Source organism: Leopardus geoffroyi, chromosome D1, assembly GCF_018350155.1.
Source record: "Leopardus geoffroyi isolate Oge1 chromosome D1, O.geoffroyi_Oge1_pat1.0, whole genome shotgun sequence".
In the NCBI taxonomy this organism is placed as follows: Eukaryota; Metazoa; Chordata; class Mammalia; order Carnivora; family Felidae; genus Leopardus; species Leopardus geoffroyi.
This window is the reverse complement of record NC_059329.1, coordinates 72,155,245-72,169,821: the sequence shown is the minus strand read 5'-3', so window position 1 is coordinate 72,169,821 and position 14,577 is coordinate 72,155,245. Positions and strand designations below refer to the sequence as shown.

Here is a 14,577-nt window from a genome sequence, read left to right as displayed (position 1 = left end):
CTTTTGATTTTTTTGGTGGAGGGAAGAATGGATTAAGAAGGCCATCATAAAATAGGAGAAATTCGATCCTTGCCTTAAATGATGAGTTGGTGAAGAAGATGGGTCCAAGCAGAGGTCCTAACACAGGGGGCTTGGGAAGCGGGGAGTCATTCAGTGTGGTTGGAGGGAGATGAGGCTTAAAGAAGGAGAGTGACGGCAGATGGAGCAAAATCCTGAAGACAGTGTTAGTCAGCTTTGACCAGGTAACAAACAAGCACATAAAAAATGAGCATTGGTTTCGTGCACATGTATTTTCAGGTCGCTGGGTTGGCCCTGCTTCAGGCTTGGGGGGAAGTTCAGGTGTGCTTCCACCTATCTCCCTGTGGGTCCGTGCCAGAGGGTAGCAGCTCTTGAGAGCGCATTCACGGGGAAGGTCAGAAGTTTTCAGAGGAGCAAGTAGAAACACAGGATGCTTCTCAAAACCTAGGCTCGGGAACTGGAAACTGTCACTTTTACCAAGGCAGGTCATGTGGCCATGCCCCAAGAGAATGAGGAAAATAGGTGGGGTGAGGATAATGAGCTAATAGTTGGTGAACAATCCTCTAACCTGCCATATAATATAATGTAATTTTGTTTTGATTTGGGAGAACATGGGGGACTGTTGCTAGTCCTTTTTTCAGATAGGATAATTTTAATAAGAGTGTCCAGGAACATTTGCCATAATGCACAGGGACACTTTGTGCGTGGATGTAGTTAACACACTCTACTTTGTTTACATATCAGAGTTTCTGCAGGGCAGGGGCTGCGATTCACTTATCTCTCTAACCTCAGCACCCAGTGCGGCACCCAGCACAGAGTAAGTGCTCATAGTATTTGCCGAATAGACAAATGGTCTCTCCCTGTCATCAATGTGTGGTTAAAATTTAATAGGAAATGCACATTGCTCTGCCCCCATTGACAGTTCAAGGTAAGGGTGGGATGGTGAGTGAAGAGCAGGTATGACCCGCTCAGAGGTGGGAAGAAAATTGCTAAGCAGGGAAATCAACAATGGCAGGAGGTGGGTGGCCCAAACCCCAGCTGCTATAGTCAAAGGACTGTTTGATAATGACAGCCAAGAAGGTCTTCTAAATAATGGACTTCTTCCAAGTAACTGTCAACTTGAAAGATACAGATTTCTAATGATAATGGCTAACATATATTGAACGCCTCTTATGTGCCTGACACAATCTTAATACATTTTCTATTTCATTTGATTCGGTCCTCCCTTGGACCACAGTTATTAATAGGGGGCATCACTGAAGGTAACGACAGTTTGTTCGTATCGTGCTGGAGTTGCATCTTCACATGCTGAGTCCATGGCAAATGAGGACAAAAATGCCATGTAAATACAACTGAGTGGTGTAAGCACAGCTGATAAAGTCAGCAGATAATGAAGGCAAAGTAAGGTTGAGCAAATGCAGATGAAAGACCGAGAACGCACTGCAAATACTTCAGCTCTCAAACAAAAACACGACCAGGTCGGTGGACAGCAGACGGCAAAGATTCTGTCTCAGTCACTTTTTGTTCAGAAGTCCATCCATGTTCCAGCAAGGAGACACGTGGGTCCCACGACCTGCCCCCCCCCCCCCACAGCTGCCCTATGTCTGATCTTCAGACCATGGAGGGCAATGATGTGGTTGTCTAATTCTGATGCCCCACAGCATAGTACTGTAATGGATACATAGTGCATGTCTAGGATCTGAATTCTGGACCTTCATGGGACCCAGAGGCTTAAGAGAATCCATAAACCTCTGAACTAAGTTTCTGCAGACAATGTACACAGCCTCTTCTTGGCCCCTGTGGTAGACATCTCAGTGATAGAAGCACCTACCACCATAAGGAGGCTTAGGTTAACTACTCTTCTGTTCTCTCTTTCAATATCAGAACACAGTGTTTCCTCCAGCCCTGTCCCTGCTCCTCACTGCCGGCCCCAGGAAGCAGCCAGATGACAAGAGGCCACTGGGTAAACGTCTCTTGTTCTCTGAAGAGTGTTAGACTGTGAGGATGTACCTCTGAGGTTTTGGGAGGACGAAATGAAGAAGTACAATGGCTGGACAGCATAAGCACTCAGTCCATCGCCGGAAAGGGTATGTGTTTCTCCTAATTATCAGGAATACAAAAAAATGATACAAAGTATTTTTAAACCGTTCTCCTTAGGTTTTCTTCCAGTTCATCTACCAAGTTCACCTTAAGTGGACCCTTCCCCCTCCCCCTTTGTCTCTCTTCCTCCTTCTTTATCATCCTGTCTCAGAAGGGCCTGGGCTTTATCTACTGTGCTCCAATATGCAAGTTCTGTTCTGAGCTGTTGCCTCTTCAGTCTAAGTTGGAAAAGCCTACTTATTTATTAAATGAGAACACCAAGGGGATCTATTAGACTATACCAGATAGCTCATACTTTGAATGAGGAAAATGAAGGGCAAGCAGGCTCAAGCAGGAAGCAAGAGAGGACTGGTACAGCCAAAGAACGGTTGGCTTAGAACCATGCTGGAGTCATTGTCTCAAAACAATGAAGTTGACTCTTCCCAACACTTCCGCCAGGTTGCAGCCTGGGGATGCTCCCTGCTGCCACTGGAGGTGATCTCTGAAGGCAAGCCCTTTTTCCTTTTTCATTTCCTACTTTTCGGAGAAGTTTATATGAGGCTAAAAAACTTTTAAAATAGGGATCATCTGGTTAGCAATATCTTGATGTATTAAAATACGAAAAATACAGACACACCACAGAATCCAACTCTCTCCTAGATGGAGATGTGGGGGGTGCTAGGAAGCAGGAAAAAAGGGATGAAAAGAGTAGAGTATTTAGTTCTCCTCCTTGCACAAAGCATCTGTCACATAGCAGGGGACCGATACCTAAATCTCCCTGTCTTTGCAGCCTCTGCTGAATGACTTCCCTGAGGGGTATTTGCCCTGTGGGTTTTAAGCTTTGACCACACTGATCCCTCCTTGGCAGATGAGGCTGGTTGTATTAAGCAAGTTGAGGACAGCCTTGCGTTTACGATGTCTTTGCTCCTTGGAGCTGAATATTAAGAAATACCATGGGGGGAGGAAATCAAGCTACACCAAAGACAGCAAGATGGAAATTGCTCCCTGACTGTTGTGATGTTGAAGTTGCTGCAAAAGCCCAGTACCCCAGTCCCAGCATTTCCCCTGATTCCTTTATCCATTCACTCACTACATGGATTTCAATATCTATGTGCAAGATACCCTGAAAAGTCCAGGAAAGGGAAATAAGATACATGGCCCGCTAGTGGGAGAGCCAAGGGGGTAAGTCATCCATGACTGTGGGAGTTATTACAGCAGAGGCAGCCCCAGAGCACAATGCACGCACAAAGAAAAGGGTGTGTGATTTGGGACTGTCTTCAGAGAAGAGGTGCCATTGAGCCCAGTGTAAAAACAAATGTCCACATTCAATAGTGTGACAAAAGTATGAACTGTTTTCTGGGTAGAAAGAAGGGCATTGAGAGGGGCATGGAGGAATGAAAATGTCATATTTGGGGAACTCTAAGAATTTCTATTTGGCTTAGGTGCATGGTCTCCACATGGAGGCGTGACAGGGGATGAGACTTGAGAGAAAAACAGTCAGAGTCGCTCTCCAATGTGGGGCAAATCATGCACCACTTAGGACTTTGAGTAAGTTCATTTGTATGATGAGACTAGAGTTTCTGTTCTCCCTAATTCATAGGGCTTAGCTTTAGAATTACAGAGAACAGGAGGGGGAGTTCAAGGTCATCTAGTGTAGAGATTTTTGAGGTGTCTTCGCAGCACTTCCACTGGGACGGGGGTCAGCTGCCTCAGGAAGGGGTCCTCAGGTTTGGCCACATAGGGAGAGACCCTATGTCCAGCTTTGGTCAGGGCAGCTGTGCTTTGCTTTGAGTATTGGGCTTCCAGCTATGAATCGAAGGGGAAAAGGTGAGGTTCTGCTGCTAGCAGGTGAAGTTCGAAAATCACTGGGCTAGTGCAAGCCTCCTACAAGGAAATTGACTTGTGGGATCCAGTGAGACAATCAGACTGGGTTTCACAGCACCCAAGCCACATTCCCACAAGGATTTTCTTAGGCAGGCTCCAGCCAACAAAATCTTCCACAACACTTAAAAGACAAAAGATCAAAGTGGAAAAACAAATGCTAATGCCCCCAGCCTGCTGCCCCCCTGCTGGGCCCAAGAGGTTCAAAGCTTACAGACCAGGGAGGGAAAGCCCAGCCCCTCCTATCACCTGGGCTCCCTGCTGCTTTTCTGACCAGCACCCCTGCCCCTCCTTCCACGTGGCTTTCCAGACCCACTTGGGTCTCCTGACACCCTTGGACAAGAGAGGGTCCCGGAGGACCCTGTCTCCTGAATGTCCCCCTACCACAGAGAGGTGTGTGCCTGGGGTTAACAGCGGTGGACAGATAGCGCTTCCCTCTGTTCAAAACATGTTTACAAGGTGTAGGCAGAGAGAAAGCCTGTCAGTACACACACTTGAAACTGCTGAAGAATTTTGTGAAGTGCTCTGTGTGTTTTTGGGCAACCCGCTCCAGTTTTCTGGGTCTCGGCTTTCCGCTTTTGGAAACGAGCAGCTGGCGGAGTTATTTCCAAGGTCCTTATCGGCTGACGCATGCAGCTCAGCCTTGTTCTTTTCTCTTCTCTTAAGGCATTCTTTGCAGAGAGTTTTCCCACAAGGAAAGTGCTTCAGAGGGGAAAATATGTCAGGTATGTGTTCCCTGTGCTTATTTTAGGACAGTTTGGAGAAACAGGGATTGTGAAAGATGGAAAGGGGAAGAGGAAGAAGAAATCCCATGCCAAGTCTGGCGGGAATCCCCCGCTCCATTTCAAGAGTGGAAAGGACCCCTGTGTGGGCTCCGAGCCCCTTACAGAAACCACGGAAGCCCAGAGATGGCTTGATCTGTTCAGGGTCTTGATTTACCCAGGCTGGCCCTGGTAATGCCACTGGACCACCGTGAAATTCGAGTTGGGATGCATCTCAAGATTAAGTGGCAATGAGTACAGAGTGAAAATTAGTGAGAGGCCACCATCTATGTGCCTTGTGCTTTTGTAATTCCTGCTTTGACCGTTCTTTTAATGCTCATAAAAATTCAGGTCAGTCACTTTTACGCTGTTATTTTAAAAAGCCTCCTCCAGGCAGGGCTGATGTATACTGGTCCGCACAGATAATGCCAAATGGGTTGTTTACACCTGATTTTTGATCTGATGATCAGTGCAATTCTGTGCAATACCAGATGACTACATATTTTTAATCCCTCCCAAACCTCCTTGAGCAGGAGAGTAGCAGACAGAAACCCTCAGGAAGACTTCTCTTACTACTCTAAAACTTACTTACCGCCTACTACGTGTCGGATCTTTCCAGGTGACTGTAGTTCCTAAACATCAGGTCCTCTACAGCATGGTGCTGTCAGGAAAAGGGTGTGTGATTTGGGACAGTCTTCAGAGAAGAGGTGCCATTGAGCCCACTGTAAAAACAAATGTCCACATTCAATAGTGTGACAAAAGTATGAACTGTTTCCTGGGTAGAAAGAAGGGTATTTAGAAGGGCATTGAGGAATGAAAATGTGATTCCTCAATGTATTCCCCTGTATTATCAAATCCTAGAAAGGGCTCAGTTAGAAAAAAAGGCTATAGAACTAGCCCTGACCAAATCCCAAAGTTCCTTCTGCTGGACTAATTCCCTCTCCCCGCTGACTTCTGGGCAGAGCCCACGTGGGCTGTATTCCACAAATTGTTTGCAAGTCCCTGAAAGGGAAGGGACTGGCAACAGCAGGGAACCAAGTCCTCCTAACCTTGGTTTATCCCTTTTTAAAAAAAAAAATTCTTAAATGTTTTATTTATTTTTGAGAGACAGAGACAGAGTACAAGCAGGGGAGAGGCAGAGAACAGGGGAGACAGAATCCAAGGAGGCTCCGGGCTCTGAGCTGTCGGCACAGAGCGTGACACGGGGCTCGAACCCATGAACCGTCAGATCGTGACCTGAGCTGAAGTCAGATGCTCAACTAACTGAGCCACGAGGGCTCCCCTATCTTTTCTTTACTCATCTTTGGGGGAAGAGGTTACCTTCCCTTTGAAGTTTTGTTTTCAGATCTTTTTTTTTTTTTTTTTTTTAGAATTTCCTCCAATCTCTTTTGTTGCCTCTACCACTATTTGTACGTCAGCCGTTACAGTCCCCATAACCCTTCTCTATATTACTCTCTTTAAAATGTCTGCTCCAGGGGCGTCTGGGTGGCTCGGTCGGTTAAGCGTCCGACTTCGGCTCAGGTCATGATCTCGCGGTCTGTGAGTTCGAGCCCCGCGTCGGGCTCTGTGCTGACAGCGCAGAGCCTGGAGCCTGTTTCTGATTCTGTGTCTCCCTCTCTCTCTGCCCCTCCCCTGTTCACGCTCTTTCTCTCTCTGTCTCAAAAATAAACAAACGTTAAAAAAAAATTAAAAAAAAAAAATGTCTGCTCCAACCAGACTGGATCTCCTCTAAGAAGGGACCAAGTCTTATTTGTCTCTGCCTTCCCAGTGCCTAAGAGTGCCTAGCACATAACAGGCTTTGTAAATACTTGTAAGATAAAAAACAGAAGAACTGAATAATAAATAAAAAAAGAATAAATAAACAAGCCCATCCCCAGTCCCCGCTCCATGAAGGTATTACCAAGTTATGTTGCCTGCCTGGCTTCTGGTAGCATTTGTCTTCCAGATCCCTGTGGTAGGTGATAATTCATTAGAATTAGGATTAGCTGGAGTGTCAGAAAAGTCTGAAATATTGCTGGCTTAATCATAATGAAAGTTTATTCCTTTCTCATGTGACAGTTTGGAAGAAAAAGACAGGGTTTGCATAAGTGATCTATGGTGTGTTTCTATCTTACTATGCACTACCTTCATTGCCAAGGTCACTTTATGACCCAGGATGGTTACACTAGCTCCAGCCATCACATCTGCATTCCATCCTGCAGAAAGTAAGGAAATATAATGAAGAGCCTAACACTTCCCTGTAAGGACACTGCTAAAAGTCATACATTCCATTTCTAGGTGAGTCTCATTAGTTGAACATGAGTCACGTGACCATGCCTTGCTGCCAAAGAGGTTGGGAAATGTGGCGTTTATTCAGCAGCCTCCTAGAATGTGGAGGGTTGTGTTAATAGAGAAGAACAGAGACTGAAAAACAACACACTATTTCTCTTGTAGGAACCACTTAAAGCTTCTTGGTTTTGTTTTTTAGGGTTTTGTTTTGTTTTGTTTTTTGCTTTTCTTTTGGTAAAGGAGTGACTGGGTCAAATCAGTAACTTACACTGAAATGGCTCCTGGAAAGGAGAAGGGATTCGAGAAAGACTGGAGGCAGAGAAACTAGGAGGAGGTAGTTGTACAAATCCAAGCAGAGATGAGGGGGACATGAACTTAGTAGCAAGGGGATGGAAAGAAGGAGATGGATTTTGAAGCCATTTGGTGGTAAAGCAGGCGACGCCTGGTGACATTGGCTGTAGAGTGAGGGGACGGGAGTTGAGAATTAGCTTCGGCTTCTGCCCTGGGGCCCTGGAAATAGGGCAGTCATATGCTGATTTGGAGAAATGCAGGCAAACCTCCGGTGAGCGCTGTTCTGCACACTGATTTTGACTTGAGACTTAAAGAGCTGGGCACCTCCCCAAAAGGAAACTTTAGGGGTCCCCAGAGCAATCGGTAGGGGATGGGCAGTTAATCCAGTTGGAATGAGTACAAGGGAGCAGAAAGCCCAGTCGGGGCGGGGGTTCACATCCCTGTCGTCTCCCTGGTACTGGAGTCACTGCCCTGTCAGTGGGCCCCCACTATCTTAGACGCTGCCAACCAATTCTCCCGAGTTCCAAGACAGAAGCGATTTCAAATTCCCTCTAATTAAAAGGAGCGTATCAGTGTGTGCCTGGAGTCCCCGCTGCTGCTGGAGAGGGGAAGGGGCTTCCCAAATCCACCGCCAAGCCTCCAGGCTGACTCCAGAGGGAGGGAGGAGCTGGGACGGCTGGGGAGGGGCAGCCACGTGCCAGCTGGCTGTGCCAAGTGTAGGAGCAGCACGCCTGGGGTTCTGCCATGTGTTTGTTTATTTGGTTTGGCTGCTGTAAAACATACACACACAGACTCACAGCCTCGGGGCCTGTGTACAGAGCCCACGTTCAGTTCTTAACTAAAATCAGGAACAGTGTGGGGGAAAAGGAAGCTCTAATAGGAAGATAACAGATAGCAGAGTTCATTCACTCACTCACTCATTCATTCATTCATTCATTCATTCAGCAAAAGGATGCCAGGTACGATGCAAGGCACTGGGGCAATGATAAAATTCAGTTCCCGAGAAACTCAGACAGTGAAGGGGAACAGAAACCAGGAAAGAGGCCATTTCAGCCCAAAGTGAGAGGCACTTGATTCAGATTACAGCCCGCGTCTGGTCTGGTCATTTCCTGGATTAAGATCTGACCCGTGCTCCCTTGTGTCTAACCAGACTTTCACAGGCCCAGCAATCCCCCCCTCCAGCCCCTCACGCCTGGTTCAAGCTCATGGAAGTCGAAGCAGCTTCCCTCCCTCAGGTCTCCCCTCTGCAAGCTCATTCCCCCTGATTGCAAGGTTCTTCTTGTTCTCTGCCACTTCTTACTTAGACTTAAAGGTCCAGTTGAATCCTCTGGGGCAGCCATCACAGACCATGCTCTGGGTCCTCACTGCATTTCTTTATGGCTGACTCTTCTCAACTCCTACTGCCATGGTTCACCTGCCCATTTCCCCCATGGCCTGTGAGCCACTCAAGCAGAGAAGAATCTTGTCCACATCTCTATTCTGGCAGTTAATCGATGCCTGGCACAGAAACACTCTTAATAAATGCCTGACCGAATGAATGGACATAATTTAGTGCCACTGTGGATTGCCTCAAATGTGCCACAATTAAAATGCACTTGGATGCTGGAGTCAAACCCCAACTCCATCGCCTCTGACTAGCCATGTCCCTTCTCCCAGCCTCAGTTCGCTATTCTTAAACTGAAGCCAATACTGTTCCATGAGTGTGACTTACATGAGAAAGCTTTCTTTCATGTGTGGTCACCTTTATTTCTCTAACATTTGTAGGAGATTTTATTTATTACATTTATTACAATCACTCATCTGAGGGATGCCTGGGTAGCTCAATCAGTTAAGTGTCTGACTTTGGCTCAGGTCATAATCTTGCGGTTGGTGGATTCCAGCCCCATGTCAGGCATTGTGCTGACAGCTCAGTGCCTAGATCCTGCTTCGGATTCTGTGTCTCCCTCTCACTGTCTTTCCCCTACTCATGCTCTGCCTCTGTCTCTCTCTCTCTCTCTCTCTCTGTCTAAAATAAACAAAAATAAAAAATAAAAAAATAATAATCATTAGAAGACAGAGCTCTAATCAGTGAGGGCTTTTAAGATGGGCACTGTGGGACACCCCTGAGAGGCATGTCTCAAGAATTTTCTCCTGAGTTCAAATTCTTGAGATGTGCCCCTCAGGGGTGTCCTAGAGTGCCCATCTCTAGGGAACACCTCTGTTCGTCCGTGCATTTTCTACGGGCGAGGCTGTCCTGACCGCTCCCACTCTGGACATCTCCTCTGACCACTGCTCTTGGCAGGCAACAGTGCACAGTAGTTAAGAGCATGGACTCTGGAACCAGACAGCATGGGTTCAAATCCGTCTTCCCCTTGACTGGCTCCTTCTTTCTCTCCTGATCGGAGCACTGTCCCATTTCTGGACTTGGATGGAATGCCACACCACAGGCACGGAACCTGGTTTTCTGAAAGTACTGTTTTCAGACCAGGGCATCAGGGAGTCCAACCCTGAGCCACACTTTAGAGGGTTCTACTGTGGCCCACCCAGGCCAGTCCCCTTAAAGAGAAGGATTTGAGGAACTAAGGGGATGTGTCAGCCTAGAGTCCTCACCCTCTTCTGGTAGACTATGGTATGGGCATCTGGGACTCCATAATTCTAGCTTAAATGCCCCTGAGTCTGCTTTAAGGCCTACAGTGGCCTATAATCCCTGGGGGAACCCCACCTTCAGTGTGAACACCTCTAGGTCTGAAGGGTAGCCAAGAGGTGGCAGTTTGTAGAGGTTGTAAGCAGAGAGGAGTTCCCACACATAATGTAGGAGTGGGGAGAATTGGGGGAGGTCATAGTCTAGGGGGTCAGAGGTGAGCTCTACTATACCTAAGCAGGAGTGACATAGACTTCTGAGAATTCTAAATTCTAATGTAGCCTCTCAGGTCTTTACAAAGGTGTATGTGACAAGATAGAAACACTTTACTCACCCAGTTTGTTTTCTTCATGTCGAATATTCAGATATTTAAGTGTATGGTATATGAGCTTCTCTATTAGTCAACTTGTGCTGCCTTGGCAAAATACCATGACTGGGTGGCTTAAGCAACAGAAATTTATTTTCTTGGGACACCTGGGCGGCTCAGTCGGTTGAGCATCTGACTTGGGCTCTGGTCATGTTCTCATGGTTCGTGAGTTCAAGTCCCATATCAGACTCACTGCTGTCAGCGTAGAGCCCGCTTCAGATCATCTGTCCTCTCTGTGCCCTTCCCCTACTTGTACTCTCTCAAAAATAAATAAATATTTTTTAAAAAAGAAGTTTATTTTCTCACAGTTCTGGAGACTTAAACCCAAGAGTAAGATGTTGGCAGGACTGGTTTCTTCTGAGCAAGCCTGTCTGCTTGGCGTGTAGATGGCTGCCTTTTCACATGTGTGTGCACGTGTCACTAGTGTCTTTTTGTGTCCAAATTTTCCCTTCTTATAAGGACACCAGTCGGATTAGATTAGGGCCTGAGGGCCTCATTTTAACTTGATCATCTCTTTAAAGGACTATCTCCAAGTATAATCACTTTCTGAGATACTGGTAGTTAGGGTTTCAACATATGAATTTTGGAGGGACATCATTTAGCCCACATCAGCCATTCTAGAGTGCTACCTGTTTGTAGAGTGACCAATCTATCCAGGTTTGCTGGGACTTTCCTTGTTTTGACACTCATATTCCCACATCCCAGGATATCCCTCAGGACCAGGCAAACTGGGAAGACTCGGGACACTTGCTTGTCCAGAACCCTTACCTGAGTCTTTGGCAAAATGTAAGGACTAGAAAGACCAGACAAACCCAACAGGTATCCAGAAGTGAACTTTGACATCCATTTACTTCCTCAATCCTCACTTCAGCCTTGTGAGGTAGGTGGGACAGGAAATAATATTACAGTTACACAGAGGGGGAAATAGGATCAGAAAGGTTCATTTTTTCCCTTGGTCCTATTTATCTTTCTCCTGGTTCTTTCATTACTGGGTACTTCCTAGGCCAAAAGCCAGGCAATCACAGTATATGTTTCATGTCACCTGTGCCCAAGGGTCTGAACGAGAGGTAAGTACCAGGATGTATCAGTGAGTGAGTACTGATGTGTACCTACACTCATTTGAATTAAAGAAATTAAACAATCACACTTGCACTATGTGGGGAGAGGGGGGTGATAGGTGGGCCACACTCTGGGCCTTGTAGAGCAAATTCCTCCGACTGGAAAGAAGGGTGGGTGGGAGGGAAGCAGGGAGAGATGCAGGCTGTGTTTGATGATCTGCTCTGAAAGGCAAGGAGGAAGCCATTGATTAGTGAGCTTTGTTTGATGTGCTCAAGGATCAAAGGGACAAACACCATGTGCAAAGATGAAAGTTGACCCGGAAACCCTGCGTCCCAGCCACTGGGATGCCAGGCTGCTCTGGGCCCCATGGGTCACAAAGGACTCTTACAGAAATCATGGGCAAGATTGCAAGCCCACCTGTTCCTCAACTTGAACCCTGACCCTCTTCCCACCACTGTCTTTCAGAAGGGCTTCCTCTTGCCCCTTGGGCCCTCTCTGGAGTAACAGAAGCCCAGGGCTGTAAGGGGGCCCAAGGTTACCGCTGCAGGGATGGAGGCTTACTTGTGAGCAAGTAAGTAATAGTGTGCAATGGACGCTATGGTGAGGCTGAACTTGGGGAAATGAGGGTCTACCGCCAAGAAATCATTAAACCTGTCTGAGGGGGGTTGGGGGATGAGGCACAGAAGATGACCCAGCTGAGGTCTCAAGGAATAAAGTGGTAGTTGGGATAGGTTTTGTTTTTCTTTTGGGAGGTGGAGAGGAGAAGCAATGTAAAAAGTCAAGGAGGTGATAGACCCCAGAGTACACTGGGGACCAGCCAGTATTAACTGAACAACTAACCTGTGCCAGGACCTAGATCATCTCAGGAATCCTAAAGGCATCTGAGCAGGTAGGCCCTAGGATTATTCCATTTCATAAGGGTGGAAAATGAGGCTCACAAAGGTTGAGTAAAACGCCTAAGGACAGTTGGCATCTAGCAGAGTCAAGATTTGAACTCGGGCCTGCCTACTTGAAAACGTGGCTTCTTTCCAGTAGAGGCACGGTCATATCCATGTTTAAGTGTCCCTCTTGTCCTCGTGTAGAGGGAAGAGTGGGAAGTAGGGACAGACAGATCAGATAGGATATTACTGAGTAGTGTTAGGCAGCCAGTAAAATCTCCCAGGCCACAATACGAGATGTGCAAAAAACCGAACTTTATTTTCTATGAACTTGAACCCAAATCCACTCTTGGCAGAAGCTTAATCTTAGTTCAGATATTTTTCCCTCTCTTTCTGCTGTACAAGGCTGTATTAAGTTCTGTGTGGAGAAGAGTTTCTATAGCCTGAAGCTGTGGGGTTAGGACAGGATGGGGATGGGGGGACAGTGGCAGTGGCTCTCATCTGTTCATGCTGGAATCTGCTGGGACACCCAGGCTCTTACCCAGCACAAGCCTCATTCACACAGGTCATTGTGCAGACTTTGCATCTAGACAGCGGGTGCTTTTGGTCCATAGCATTCAGACTATTCTGGAGGTTCGTTGGGTCTGGAATAGGCCTTATGTCTAATTTCCTAAGCAGTTTTACCAACCATTCTGTTCCCATCAGGTAGGTCACCGAACTCTGGATGCTGCCATCTTGTCAGGCTAGAGATGGGAAGTGAGGCACAGGCCCTGCTTGCTCTTAGATCCAGCACTGAAGGGGAGAGCAATCACCTCCTCCACACCCTGGGCTCAGCTGGGCAGGTAGGACACGGGGACCCCTCTCAGAGACCCACACAGACATCCACTTGGTTCATTTGCTCTCTGACTCTCTGCCTGTTCTCCCAACTCAGTTAAACCTTATCCTTGCAAAAAGCATTCTAATTTCTTGTTTAGGCTTGGGTTTGGCTGCTATCCCAATAATTAACTTACTTCCTTCTCTGTGCGTTTCTACTATTATAACTCCCTTACTTTGAGGCAATGGATGTTCAGGCTTGATGTTCTAGTTTTGTTTTGTTTGTAATTTTTTTAAATGTTTACTTACTTTTGAGAGAGCGCATGCATGTGCACAGGAGCGGGGAAAGGGCAAAGAGAGAGGAGAACAGAGGATCACAAGCAGGCTCTGTGCTGACAGCAGAGAGCCTGATGTGGGGGTCAAACTTACAAACCTAACGGTAAGATCATGACCTGAGCAGAAGTCGGATGCCCAACTGACTGAGCCACCCAGGTGCCCCACTGGTGTTCTAGTTTTAATGAGGGGAAGACTGAGGGATGTGTAGCAATGCAAATGGGATCAAAAAATGCTGAGGTTAAAATTTCCGATTATTATTCTGTTAATACATACAAGATATTTGAGGTTCTGAATTATGACAGTGACATTGGGGAAAGCAGTGAGGGGTTGGCTTAGAGAGAATTTCAAGAGTCAGAAGCCAGATGTTTTGGTGACTGTTAGATGTGGAGGACAAGGGAGAGGGACAGCTTCTGTGTCTCATTCAGTTGTTACTTCATCCCTCATGAGTCTTCTCAGAATGTTTGGAATCAGTCACCAGGAGCCAGGCCAGGCTCTGCTGGGCTACAGCATACACAGCCAAATCAAGGGTACTGGGTTACTGAGGTCTTGCCCCATATTTGGTTTCCTTTTGTTATTTACTTAGCCTCCTCACTTTTTCGGAGATGAATAGACACTAAAGCCTGCTGCAAACCAAAGTGGCTCAGCCTAGGGTTCATTCCAAGCCCAGGACCCAGAGAACCCCAGTAATAGGGGTGAGGCACAGATTGGCTCCCACCTAAGCCATTGCATGTTCAATTCTATAGTCAGGAATGGGCCTGATGAAGGCCCAGAAGAAGAAATGATGGCTCTAAGCATGGCGAGAAAGCTTTTATGGAAAAGATCCATTGTTAAAGGGGTGAGGTGGTAGAGATACTGACTTTGCTCAGAGGAATCTAGGTCCCCACATCTAGATCTCCACTGGAGTCCCAGAAGAACAAGTTCTAGGAGTAGGGGGAGGGGGGAGGGGGAGTGGCTTGCCATGGAGGCCAAGGGGGCAAATATGAGGGCACATCACAGATTATAAATACATAAATAATATGTCAAGTGGTGATAAGTGTGATGAAGAAATGTCAGTAAGCGAAGGGTGCAAAATATGGCAGGTGTGGGACAGTGACATTTAAAATGAGAGTTAGAAAAGGCACAGATAGCATTTTGGAGAGAATCAAATGAAGAGAAGGAAAAAGTCCCAGGAGTCCTTATTGAAGAGGGATCATCAAGTGCAAAGAT

General features: G+C 46.8%; 1 long non-coding RNA gene across 2 annotated transcripts in view; it reads left to right on the top strand.

The window, feature by feature from the left end:
* Positions 1-335: 335 nt before the first annotated feature.
* LOC123601419 overlaps positions 336-14,577 on the top strand; it is a 41,245-nt gene continuing 27,003 nt past the window's right edge. For both annotated transcript variants that reach the window (XR_006714103.1, XR_006714102.1), the window contains exons 1-3: positions 336-835; positions 1,903-2,105; positions 12,928-13,064. This is a non-coding gene — a long non-coding RNA (uncharacterized LOC123601419). The remainder of the gene's footprint in view (positions 836-1,902; positions 2,106-12,927; positions 13,065-14,577) is intronic.